At 44.7% G+C, this 8,880-nt stretch overlaps 1 pseudogene; it reads left to right on the top strand.

The window, feature by feature from the left end:
• Nucleotides 1-7,393: 7,393 nt before the first annotated feature.
• LOC146210041 (uncharacterized) lies at nucleotides 7,394-8,647 on the top strand (annotated as a pseudogene).
• The last annotated feature ends 233 nt before the right edge of the window (nucleotides 8,648-8,880 follow it).

The raw sequence follows: 8,880 nt of genomic DNA, 5'->3' as shown, positions 1-8,880 counted from the left end.
TCAAAATCCACAACCGGTGCAGTTTCCCTTTAAAGGCTTTCGCCTTAATACAGCGCTCGATGTCATGCTGACGAAACATGTAACGTAAAAGGACAGCCTCAGTGTCACTGCCTACCTTCAGCGTGCAGAAGGAGCCTGACGACTTGACCAGCTGCGCATAAAAAGCCAGCAAGGCACCAATGCCTAACGTAACCTACAATGACAATGAAAATTACAAACCAGGAGACCGACCCTAGGTTTGGATGCTGAATCACCATCGTGCATTTAATGAAAATCATAAATTTTATGCTGCTGTTTCCGCAAATCAAGTTCACTCATCTAGATGAAATGGGCTATGGAATTGTCCCCAGATGCTAATGGATGGATGGATGGACGGACGGACGGACGGACGGACGGACGGACGGACGGACGGACGGACGGACGGACGGATGGATGGATGGATGGATGGATGGATGGATGGATGGATGGATGGATGGACGGACGGACGGACGGACGGACGGACGGACGGACGGACGGACGGACGGACGGACGGACGGACGGACGGATGGATGGATGGATGGATGGATGGATGGATGGATGGATGGATGGATGGATGGATGGATGGATGGATGGAATATAGGAGCGTCCCCTTTGAAACGGGGTGGTAGCAGTAGCTATCATGCTAATTTCCGTAGGTTCCGTAGACGCTGCCGCCACCGTGCGGCCGACGAGCGAAACGATCGAGTGGTGGCACGGCCGGTCTCGAGGGAGAGCGCGTTTCTCTCTTCTCTTACGGCCTCTCCAATGGGGTCTGTTTCCACCGCCCGCCGCGCCTCGGTGGGGTCGCCACCGCCCCACTGCTGCTCCTCCGCTAGAGCCGTTCACGCGCAAGGGAAACACGCGCTCGCTCTTCGCTCCGCCCGCATCGGTTGCAACCGGCAGGTCCTGATATTTCACCCCTTATGGCTTATAGGAAGAAGCCGTAATTAGCGTCTGATTTATCGTGTATGAGCAATAAAATAGTCAATAATGCGTGTGCGCGCGAGAGCGCGCGCGCCTTCGTCAGTGCTGTCGCGCACGGTCGAATGAAGTTACGGGTGCACTTAAATCAACACTTTTTGCCCCTAAATTTTTCACAAAACTATATGTACCATTTTATGCAGTGTGCCTTTGAAAGCTGTAAGCAGGTATAGCGCGACCTGACGCTAGTGCATGGCAAACTGTTCAGTGGATATTCTGTCAACCGCTGCCGTTTTCGTTTAGAGCAAAATAGGCACTGACGAAAATTCATAGCACGTCTCAGATTCAGAGTTAGGAACAAAAATTTACGCATACAGTTAAAATTTCAATTGTCTAGTGAAGTGGGCTGTTCTAGCTTCGTTTAAAACAAATCAGTAGGTTGAAAGACAGCAGATGTATACGTAATCTCGTGACTGACGCACACGTATACAGTCGTAGTCAGATTAATACAGTGATAAAAAAAACATTTAATCAAGGAAATGGGCATAAACAAATATGCATAATTGAAAAGAGCAGCAAGCAATAAAAAAAAATGTCCTTCAAAGTTAACACATTGCACTCATTCATCAAAACGGTACATGCGGCTAGAAAATTAAAGTCTCAAAATCTTTCTGGACGGTTTGTGCACATAAGGAGCTGGCCTTTCGTTCCTGTCTGTCACCTCCTTAGCATAATTGACAAGAAGGATTCTGAGAAATTTCTCACTTATTAAAGAAGCGGACCTTAGAGCATGGCTATTGTCAATGCCTTCCAGGCAACTCAGCAAAGGTGAGTTCTCAATTGTGCTGGCTGGATTAAGATTTGAATGACTTCAAGGACATTTGTGTGTGGTAGCTGTGCACGACAGCTTTTTCAAAAAAAAAAGACACAACCTTGTCCAAGAGAGCTACAAACCCTGGTTTTGGATAATGCAGTCCGCTAGAATCTTGTCCTCGCAGCATAGTGTACATGGGGCTGCTTCTTTCGCTGGTTTCAAGAAGGATAGCACAAGCGTTACACCCGAAGTCACTGATTAACTTCACAATTAATGTATCCGGCGACGTAAGCTAAACCAGAATACGTGACAGTGGGTAATGGGATGACAGGAGATACCATCACTTCTTTCAGTTCATCGGTTACTGATTGCAGCAGAGCTGAAATGATTTCGGCGGTGTCGACACTAGGTGCCTAGGCGCGCAATACAGCACGACATACAACTCCTATAGTCACCTCGATCTGAAAAAATAGCACAGAGAAAAGCTTTTATATTCATTATTGAGGAGTGTCCCTTGAGTAACAGTGGCGAATGTGTATTAAGCAAAGCATTCTACCAAAATAGTGGGGCAGCGATTGCTCTCTAAGGCAGGCATTACTGCACAGATAGTTACAAGGAACTATTAGTTCAAAAACATACTAGAAAAAGAAAGAAAATATTGCTAATTAGGGCTTGAAATTGATTTCCTGTTTTTTCATGAAATAATCATGATATCATGTAAACATTTCATTAAACCAACGTTTGTTTGCAAAATTAAAATAATGTTTATAATACAACGTAAAACATTTGCTGGTCTACAAATTATAGCAAAGTTGAAAACAAAACTTAAAAGCATTTACTCTGACGTTATACTAATACTTTATGTCATGTAAGCATTGTGCAACTTACATTACATTTTTATAAAATTATTTTCATCTTCGGTGTTACCTCGATGGTTTCTCATCTAGCGCTGAAAGACGGTTTTGCCATTGTTGCTGTTGTTTGCCTTTAATTAAGAAGCTTCGATGTGATCACTGCTCATTCACTTTTTTTATTCATCTTCTTGTACAGCCTTGGGAAAAAATTCAGATTAAAATGAACAAAAGTAGATACCATGCCGCAATACATGTCATATGCTTGTCGAGCGTTTGCTGAGCGACAGTGTTTTTTATATAAAGACTCCATTCACGTGTGTAGCACGCTGACAGGATGCCGCTGCAGCATCTACCTTCTGTAATCGTTCATTTAGGGGCTGCACTCACCACGAAACCCGCGGGCGACAACGCGAAACCAGGCAAAAGCCACCCGCCGCCACTGAAGCAGATGCGGAGCGAACAGTGAGCAGGTCGCGCCCCTTGCGGCGGCGGAGAGCGCAACTCAAGGAGAAAAGTTCCCATTGTTCCCGCGGCGATTGAGAAGGCCGTAAGAAAGAGCGCGCGCTCTTTCTTACGGCCTTCTCAATCGCCGCGGGAACAATGGGAACTTTTCTCCTTGAGTTGCGCTCTCCGCCGCCGCAAGGGGCGCGACCTGCTCACTGTTCGCTCCGCGTCTGCTTCAGCGGCGGCGGGTGGCTTTTGCCTGGTTTCGCGCTGTCGCTCGCGAGTTTCGTGGTGAGTGCAGCCCCGAAATTAAAGAACACAGAAGGCAGATGCTGCAGCGGCATGTCGTCAACGTGCTACACACGTGAACGGATATAAAAACACTGTCGTTCAGCAAACGTTCAACAAGCATGGCATACATTGCGGCATGGTAGCTACTTTTGTCCATTACAATCCGAATTTTTCCCAAGCCTGTACAAGAATAGGAACAAAAAAAAACTCAATGAGCAGTGATCACATCGAAGCTTCTTCAAGGCTAACATGACAGCAACTCGTCTGCAACAGCAAAACAGTCTTTCAGCGCTAGATGCGAAACCATTCATGTAGCACCGAAGAGGAAAATAATTTCATAAAAATGTAATGTAAATTGCAAAATGCTTGCATGATATAAAGTATTAGTATAACAGTCAAAGTAATAAACGTTGTAGGGTTGAGTTTTAAATGTTATTACAATTCATATATTAGCCAATGTGTGGTATTAAAAACATTATTTTAATTTTACAAATAAACATTGATTTATTGACATTTTTGCATGATATTAAGCTTATTATGCAAACAATAAAAATGGTTTGATATTCATGACACCACTTGTGCTCAAAGTGGTAAATAGAGGCCAATAAATGAAGGTGATACTCGATGCAGTGGCTTACAAATGAGTTCACCTGCTATATCGAAAGCATGCAAGAAACTACTAAAGCGTTAAAGAAGAACACTCTCACTGAAGACTCATTTCAAGCCTTATATAGCGACCCATTGAGGCTCTCTTCGGGAAAGTAAGGTTAATGTGCGGAAGGGAATGACATATGCTAGATGCGAGGGCCGTAACAGCTAGCGGCACATGACTACATTGTCAAGACGGACGTTTCATCTGAGAGCAAAATCAAGGCACTGAAGGAAGTGATGGCATCTCCTACCATTCCATTTCCCACTGTCACATATTCCGGTTTACCTTACGTCGCTGGATATATCGTTTAGTTAATCAACTTCGGGCGTGACGCTTGCAGTATTCTTCTTGAAACTAGCGAAAGAAGCAGCCCCATGTAGTATGCTCTTCTACGAGGACAATATTCTAGTGGACTGCATTATCCGAAACCAGAGCTTGTTGCCCTATTGGACAAGCTTTTTTTTTTTTCGAAAAAGCTGCCGTGCACCTACTACACACAAATGTTCTCGAAGTACTTAATTGATTTTGTCAGCATTTCAGAATTCAACACTGAGTTGCCCGAAAGGAATTGACAACAGCTATGTTATTAGGTCCGCTTCTTTGATATTTGAAAAATTTCTCAGAATTCTTCTTCTCAATTAATTACACCAAGAAAGTGACAGAGAAGACCGAGAGGCCAACTCCTTATGAGCACAAGCCGTTCAGGAAGATTTTGAGACTGAATTTTCTAGACGCAGGTCGCATTTTGATGAATTGATTAATATATAGTGCAATGTGTAACTTTGAAGGACAAATTTTTTATTGTTTGTCATTCTTTTCGATTCTGCTTAACTGTTTATGCCCCTTTCCTTGATTAAAAGTAGTCGCGAGACTACATATGCATCTTCGGTCTTTCAACCGACTGATATGTTTTGAACAAAGCTAGAACAGCCCACTCCACTAGACAAGTGAAATTTTTGCTATATGAGTAAATTCTTGTTCTTTACTCTGAATCTGAGACGCGCCATGAATTTTTGCCGGTGCCTCTTCTGATCTAAACGAAAACGGTAGCGGTTGACAGAATCTCCACCCAGCAGTTCACCATGCACTCAAGTCAGGTCGCGCTACACCTAATTAAAACATTCAACGGCACATTGCATAGCCTGGTAAATTTATTTTTGTACAAAACGTAGGGGTAAAAAATGTTGAAGTGTACCCGAAGCTCCATTGGACCGTGCACGTCCGCACTGACGAAGGAGCGCGCGCGTGAGCGGATTGTTGACTGTATTTTATTCCTCGTACACGATAAATGTACGATGTTGATTACGGACTTTGTATAAACCATAAGGGGCGAAATGTCAGGACCTGCCGGTTGCAACTGACGCGGGCGAAGCTAAAAGCGAGCGCGCGTTTCCCTTGCGCGTGAACGGCTAAGCGGAGGAGCAGCAGTGGGGCGGTGGCGACCCCACCGAGGCGCGGCGGGCGGTGGAAACAGACCCCATTGGAGAGGCCGTAAGAGAAGAGAAGCGCTCTCTCCCTCGAGACCGGCCGTGGTGGCGGCTGTCGGCAGCGGTAGTCCGCGGAGTCTATCTCCGTGCGTAAGTGGTGCGTCCATTTTAACGACGCTCTTTGTGCTTCGCTGGAAATGGAGAAAAAGTCTGGAAGTGAGCGATTGTGTAATGTGTCGCAGTGCACAAATGGAGGTGTCATTAATCAGATTAGCCTGCACTCATTCCCCAGCGACGAACGTTTGAAGAAGAAATGGGTTGTAAAGCTCCGGATCGGAAAGGCCGTGATGCGGGAAATGAAGTCTGCAGCGTACATTTCATCGACGATTTCTTCTGTAGCCGTACAGGTAATAGACCAATTATTTGTTTGTCTTCGGTCAAATGTGAACGTGTCTGCTCGCGCGATTCATTTTCTCTTTTTTGCGATTGGTGCACACCTTATGCAAATCGTTACACAGCAAGTGCCAGCAAGCACGCAATGTTTACATGCGGAAAGGATCCACCTGAGCTCTGTGCGTGTGGTACTGACAACGCGTAGCTATTTCTGCTCATTTCTTGAAACAAATGGTACAATAACCAATGCTTATTCTGGCGGCAGCCGACTCGCCAGTGTGAAATTCTCCCGGCCGTTGCCTCCGATGAGCTCCTCATTATTTCAACGTAATTTATCGTTTTTTTTTTCAAGGCCCGACACTTTGTAGTACTATTGTGACGAGTTCGAAAGTGATCGCTTGAGCTCGAGTGCTGTGTTGAGCGCCTAGCCTTTAGGTGGGACTCGCAGCTGTGTAGCCACACACTGCGCCATGAGAGCAATTCCAGTCACTTTCATCACTTTTCTCGGCTATGGAGGAGTTCACTCACGCAACTCGGCCCAACCGAAAGCGCAAGCAGCGACCAGTAATATTTTTTTTTTCCGAGTGCTTAGAAGCGGCCCGCAGACCGCTTGAAGCTGCGCGACTGTCCTGTTTAAACTACACAGTTCACTGCTACTAAGCTGTTCCAGGATAATCATGGGCAGTGAAAAACAAAACGGCTCATCACTTCGCCGGCCAAAGCAGCGAATTTGATGCGAGTGCCGTTAGAATACAGCTTTTATCGACTGGCGGCACCTGCGCGCTATTTATTTTATTGCCATTTATGGTAGTCACCAATTTTTTATACGTTTTGTGTAACCCAGCAGAAACAATTTTGTGTGACTATTCCACAAGTTGTAATGACTTCTGACGCGTGGATAGTGTAACTGGACGATGTCTTTTAACAAATGTGTAATTCGCATTTTTCAACACAGACCCAAAGGTATAGACACCTGTTCGGAAGAGGTTGAAGAAGACTGCCATCCCGTCACTGTGCCTGCCATTAAGGAGCCATGACCGCCTTGATTCATCTAGATCTCAAGCATCAACAGCCCGTTCTGCACGAGCAGCTGCCAGCGTTTTTCGCAGTAAGGTTTCGATTTCAGTCATGTTCATTTCTTGGATAACATTTCTTTTGCCTTATTTAACGTAAGCAAACAATTATGAGCACCTAATCAGCTGCAGATTACTGCACCTGTTAAAAATTACGATACTGATAGCTGCCATTGCGACTGATATTGCAATAAGCAGAATTCCCGGTTCATAAGAAATCTGTATATTTGTACTTTTAGAGGTTTCCCCCAAAGCCGAAAGCATTACGAAGCTCTATTCTTAACCACTCAAGCCAGGAGAAGGAGAAAGCGGTCAAGAAGAGGATGTGCAGGTAATCCTTCTGTTGTAATTTGCATGGAAATGGAGAAAGAAAATGCCACCTCTTTTTAGTATCGCTCAATAATTACTGTGAACATGAGGCTATGTAATCCCGCTCAAGTACATTTGGAGTAGCATATGTGATACATTCCTTTCAGGGTCTCATTCACATTTTTTTTTCCACACAGATGCCTGAGGACACGCAGCAGATGCCGTCAGGTGGAGGCTTCTCTGACGATGCAACAACCAGATTTGTGCCCGCAGGGAGCTATGCAATTGATGCTCTCCTAGCACTTCCACTGTGGAATGCCCAAAATGACAAGAGTGTACAGGTTAACACCGACTTGCACTAAAAAGACTAAGCTTGTAGAACTGCTAGTTGCAGATTCTGCGGTACAGGCATTTACAGGTGTAGCAACAATGACTAGCCTTCTCTCCATATAAAACGAGGTAGCTCTTGAAGACAACACAGTTAGCGAGATGACTGTGTTTGAACGAGTTGTCGTCGTCTTTGTTCGCTTGAAGACCTACCTGTCATTCGCATGTCTTGCCACATTGTTTGCAGTGAGCAAGACAACTGTCCACAAACTTTTTATTCTACTGTGCGCAGTCTTGCAGCTGTACTTGAGGCTGCAGTACCATGGCGCACAAAGGATGAGATCTCAAAGAACTTGCCACGTTGTTTCGAGGCTTACAAAGAAGTGCGTGTGGTGCTAGATTGCACAGAAATTCGAATTGAAAAGTCCCACTGCTCTTCACGTCGGATTTTGACATATTCCCACCATAAAGGATGCCCAGAGCAAACGTGCTCATAGGTGTTTCGCCAGGTGGCATGATAACGTTTATCAGCGATGGCTTTGGCGGCAGGGCCTCGGTAAAGCATGTGTGCAGAAGTCTGACGTGCTAACGAAAGTAAACAGTTTTGAGGATGACGTCATGATTGACAATGGTTTCAAAGTAGATGAAATATGTGAGCAGCTAGGCCTGGGGATTGCGCAGCCTCATTTTTTGCGCCACCAAGCACAGTTCTCAGCAAAAGATGATAAGAAAACAATCAATATTGCTAGGGAACGTGTGCATGTTGAACGGGCTATTCAAAAGATGAAAGTTTTTAAAGTGCTGAAAAGTCCAGTCCCATGGGAAATGATTGGCATACTTGATGAAATATTTGTCATAATAGCAAGGATAGTTAACCTGTCTGCCCCAATACTGGCCGAGGAGAGATTCGTCAATAGTAATTTGCTGTAACGATGATGCTTGTGTTGTGCATGCACCTGAAAATGTGGTTTGTTCCTTGCTTATTTTTATGTAGCACCATGCCTTCACTTGCACCACGTATGACTGTATAATACTGATCTATACAGTAGGACATGCAGTGGTCACTGATCTGCACCAGGAAAGGGATAAGTAGAAAAATAAGGCTATGTTGAGGCACATTTGTAAGTACTATCAGATCATGAACTACAGGCTATAAGGATCTGTCAAGAGGAAAGTATATAATAGCTGTACCTTACCAGTACTCACCTGTGGTACAGAAACGGGAAAACTTACAAAAAGATTTCAATTTAAATTGGTAGGCACAATGTTGAGACAGGAAGCGCCAAATGGGTAAGGCAACAAATGCATTAATGGCATTCTTGTAGAAATCATGAGGAAATGGGCATGGACAAGTCAC

The sequence above is a fragment of the Amblyomma maculatum genome, chromosome 1, assembly GCF_055883805.1.
Source record: "Amblyomma maculatum isolate TAMU_Amacu chromosome 1, ASM5588380v1, whole genome shotgun sequence".
NCBI lineage: Eukaryota > Metazoa > Arthropoda > Arachnida > Ixodida > Ixodidae > Amblyomma > Amblyomma maculatum.
The sequence above is the reverse complement of the archived record's forward strand: the minus strand, read 5'-3'. Positions and strand labels throughout refer to the sequence as shown.